The sequence below is a fragment of the Nuphar pumila genome, chromosome 7 (assembly GCF_984573655.1).
Source record: "Nuphar pumila chromosome 7, dmNupPumi1.hap1.1, whole genome shotgun sequence".
Lineage (NCBI taxonomy): Eukaryota > Viridiplantae > Streptophyta > Magnoliopsida > Nymphaeales > Nymphaeaceae > Nuphar > Nuphar pumila.
The window spans coordinates 25,532,928-25,538,243 of record NC_143255.1 but is presented as its reverse complement, the minus strand read 5'-3'; positions in this window follow the sequence as shown (position 1 = coordinate 25,538,243).

Sequence of the window (5,316 nt, the reverse complement as noted above, 5' to 3'; positions counted from 1 at the left end):
CTTGCTGAAATAAAGTCATGAAAATTCGAAGCACAATAGATATTTGGAGGCAGCCCCATCTTCTCATTATTGTTCAATATGCAATTGAAATCACCAATGATAACCCAAGGATAAGGATCTGCATTCATTAAAGCAAGAATCATTCCAAACTACGTGGATCAATGCTCGTAGTGATTACTTAGGTGCACTCCAACACCTTGAATCTCTTGTTATTCTTTCAATAAAAAACTGAGCAACACATGAGCCCATCGTTGGTTTGGAAATTGTAGTACTCCATCAACTTCTAGTCCCAAAAATACAAACCCTAGGGTAGATCTAAAAATTACTCACTTATTATTTGCGAATGATGTTCTTCACTTCTGCAATCTTGCTGAGGATTAAGTATGTGTTGTTAAACGTATTTTGGCTGATTTTGAGAAGGTGGCAGAGATGAAAATCAACAATGAAAAACTTGTTATAGTCCCACTGAATATTAAACATGCTTTAGTAGAAAGAGTTGCAACTGTTTCTGGTTGACAGTCTTCCCTTGAAATACTTGGGATTACCACTTTGCCATTGTCTATTAAAATCTTATTTGTGCCAATTGTTGGTTGAAAAAAACTAACATCGTATGGACTCATGGAAAACTAAGATGCTCTCTTATGCTGGAAGGGTATTGTTGATCCAGAATACTCTTTCAAGCATCTCTATTTTTTTGTTGTCTTTTAAGCTCCCAAAGAAAGTTATTGACCAATTAGAATTTCTATTCAGAAATTTCCTCTAGCAGGACTATGAGTCTGGAAAACAATCACATCTAGCTTCTTGCTTTGAAAACCAAAGGGAGAAGGAAGTACCGGACTTCAGCGAATTGAGGAATTGAATGCTCTTTTTTTGGTCAAACTGGCCATAGACATTTTAAATGGGAACTCCTTTGGGGCGAAGTTTATGCAAGCCACATACCTGCTGAATAGAAGCATGTGGGGCATCAATTCTAATATTAGTTCTGGAGCCTGGAAGGGTATTTGTTGGGGATGGAAGCATATTGAGCAGCTTATATCTTATCAAATGTCAAATGTGGAAGAAACCCCATTTTCGTCAGACCCATGGTCAGATCTTCCTCTTATTCCGTTTAAGTTATGCATGAGGTGAGGATGATTTCTAATGTTAAGAAAATTACAGTTAAGGAAGGGATTATTTGTAACGCCCTGCCTCGACTAAAGGATTTTTTTTTTGAAACACAACGAAAGACTTTTTTTGAACCAATTTGAAACTATCCCAAAACTCGGGCTTGTCATAGAGTTAGAATAAAACCATTATAATTCAAATGTCACAAAATGATTTCATTTGTCATAAATGTAATTTCATAGTTTATATACAAACATCAAACAATAGATAGAAGGGTACAATTCAATACAACATATCGGTCCCTTTGTCCTTCGACATCTGTCTGCCTATTTTTTTGGAGTTAAAAAAAAATAAAGCATGAGACACAACTTATCTCAACACAATTCTGCAGACCCTTGTTAGGTCTCAACAAGTCAACCATTCATGTATACTCACATGTGTTTATCAAATATACAACACATATATACATTTATATGTGCTTAAGCATACAACCTTACGTAGATACATAAACGAAGTATACAACTCACACATCTCATTATGTGCAAGTACACATATAATTCAAATATATGAGCATATGCACATGTATTCACACATACAATTATATGCACATAGGTCACTTGAACATAAACTAGGCTCACGTACCAATCATGCAAACAGCTAAGCATTCATCCCATTTAAACATACAATCATGCTAAATACATATTCAATGTATACAATTATGCAGATATCAATTTAAACATATGAGCACACTCGTAAACAGTTTAAATTCATACAACTATGCAGTCAGGCCATGACTTACCTCATGAATGAATATTTTTCCTTTCTTTTAATTAAATTTCTTTTGCAATTCATGCAATGCTTACAAACATTAAACTTAAATTTCATCTTGTTATACCGAGACACCACTCCTGGCCAACTATGGGTACTCAGGTCTCTCTAGGGGTGTCTATTTTCCATATTTTAATTTCTAGGATAATAAGAAACTAGTACTAGAGTTTAGGACACATTGTCATGTCATCCCTTGCACTGGATCATCATAAGAACATTACTATAGGCATATAACTATAGCTCAAACTCCATCACGTGTATCATAACACAAAGTCCTCTTAAACCGTCGTGGTAGGAGAAGGGTTTACATTTGACCTGATGAGACTGCAATAGTCAATGTTCGAAAAGACTGCAATGTCTACGAGATTAATGCAAACACATTCACATTTGACCAACTTGTCTGATCTCAATAGTAAGAACTAATGTCATACAATCTTTTAGAGTGATGCACATATATGCAACTTTCTTAATTTTCGAGAATTTTTTTTCATTGCATGTCATTTTATAAGTAAATGAACATGCTAGGCAATTATTTGATAACAGTTGCACTCGAGTCAATACCCATAAATTTTATGTTATTTAATCATATATACCATGTATCATATATGCCAGAAAATAGATTAAAATACGAATAACAAAATTTTAACACCTCAAAAAATAACTTGAGTCAACACCTATAATTTTATACTATTTAATCATGCACCTCGTGCATAGATTGAGCTTGTCACACTTGCAAGATTTAGAGCACAGAACAGAGTTTCGATATACGAAACAAATAATGTGGTCAATATCAAATACGAAACATGTCTTTCAAACATGTATCACCTTTGTAACCCATCATTTGTTACATTTGCAAATATTAATCATGCATCATGAGGTTTCATATTTAAAACCAATGCAAGGGTTGATGCCTGTTATGTATAAACGTCAAACTATTACAAATATGTCATCTACCTATAATTATTCGATAAACCATAAACAAATATCTTCTAATGCATACAAACAACCCTATACAATTAATTTCTAATGCATTCACCTATACATTTCATCACATTTCATACATCATCCCATAATTCACGTATAATAATAAACATACATTGCATTCATTCATACATACACTAGTTACATACATACGTATCAATTTATGTAAGCATTTATATGTATGCTCAACTGTATATGCATAATCGCAACACAATAATACTCATACATATACTTTAAAAGTACACGTACGAATCACAATACAACAATATTTGCACGTATGCCTCAACTGCATATGTATGTACAATATCACTACAATATACAGTAACAACAAACCACCCAAAACACATATACCGCATGAATATCTCCATCCACTTAAATTTTTCTGACGATATGAGTCATATCTAGGGTGACACACCAACCAAACTAAGTATTAGGAGGACCACTTGAGCAAGTGTGAAAGTATAATGGCTCATTAGGGCATAATTCATGAAGGGAATGAGTTATAACAAGAGGCTGACCTTGAAAATAGAACACAACTGAGATATACACCCCAAGCACGCATGTACAACGAAGCAATCACATATGTATGTAGTATTTATATACATATCATCACACATCAAAAGCATTCAATATGTATGCCTTGTTGGCATATGCTCACAACCTACACTTAAGATCCACCGTTAACTGCAGCCAATTAACAAATTATGCCAATTTAATCTTTTTATGTTTTAGAGTTAAACCTGCAAAACAACACACTTCAAAGCGTTTCGAATAACCCGGTTCTACAATTAGACATCTCGTCCACCAAAACCCAACTTCAGTTAGCTAAATATGTTATTATAGCTGATTTACAAACTCAAAAAAACCATTTTGGGGTTCTAAAGCATCTATAAGTAACTACTTACGCACATCGTGCATAATTAGAAACCCGATAGTATAGGGGTATTGTACCCCGAGCCCTGGTAAAGATTTAAGAATTATACCTCTAAAAAAATGTGTTTCATGTTTGGCATGACAAACAAGGCGACGACAATATTGCAGATTGCTTCATAGAATATGAAGCAACACATAGGGCAAAAATAGTGCGGTTCTCAAGGTAGCATGCACAAATCTTGAGACGATGTACAATTTACCATGTAACACGTGACATGAATCTTGAGGCAGTATTTGGCATAGATCTCAAGATGGTTGTGTCAATGGCACCAATAAAACCACAATTGGTCATTGTCGATGTCAGTGGGGCCCACCCAACCCAATGGAGGCATGCAACGATGGCAACCATACTTTTCTTTTACTTTTTATTCTACTTTTTCTATCTTTCTTTTCTTTTTCTTTCTTTCTTTTTATCCTTCCTTTCTTTTTTCCTTCCCTTTCTTCTCCTTTTCTTTCAATTTCTCCTTTATGGCTGACAACCGAAGAAGGAAAAGGAAAAGGAAAAGGAAAAGGAAAAGAGGCGAGAGAGAGCTCGACTGAGGGAGAGGAGGGTGGCAAAGGGTGTCTGGCAATGGTGGCATCAGCAAAACTAGAAGATGGGGAGGGAGAGGGGTTCGATGGGGAGAGAAGGTACAGGTGGTGAGGTGGGAGGTGCGTTGGGTGGTGGTGCACGGTGGCAGCAGGGGAAATGGCTGCCAGCTGCAGGATGGTGGCCAAAGGGAGGTCCGGTTGGGGTGGCTTTGGTGATGAGGGCGTCGGTGGAGGGTGCGGGGTATCGAAAAAACAGAATAGAGAGAGAGAGAGAGAGAGAGAGAGAGAGAGAGAGAGAGAGGTCACCATGTGTCAGTCCCCATTGGGCATGGGCCCCTCATGGGAAAAACCCTAAACCACCCTTACTCTTTGTAGTTCCCCTAAAATTACAAACTTATTTTCTTTTTTTCCCACTTAAATTTGTTGGTACATGCCCCTGTGGGCTTAGGTTATTTGGATCTTGATCCAAACGCTGCGTATGTACCTGATCCACTTCGATCAAACAGGGTTTATGGGTTTTTGATTGATCTGAATCTTGCACGGATCGATCCTATGGAATATGTATCGCTCTATCTCCAGTTCAGACCAGATATCGAGTCTGGCTCATTTCAACACACATCGAACTTGAACTCGATGGGTTTGGGTTGCTCCTAGATCTCAATTTATGTAAAAATCCTAAATTTATTATTAAAAAAGCTTGGGTATTACATTATTGAATATTGAAATAGGTGCTCTTCTTTTGTTGGACTTGGGTCGGGCATAATGTTCAAGATTTTGAGTTAGTGAAAGGTAGAGACCAGATCTGCTGGAGAGGTTCTTTTGAAATCTCTAATCTTTCCAGACGAGACATTTGGGACAATATTCATTTGGTATCTCATTACCTAACAGGTGTCCATTGTGTTCCAAAGCTGAGGAAGTTTGTAATCATCTGTTTTTCAC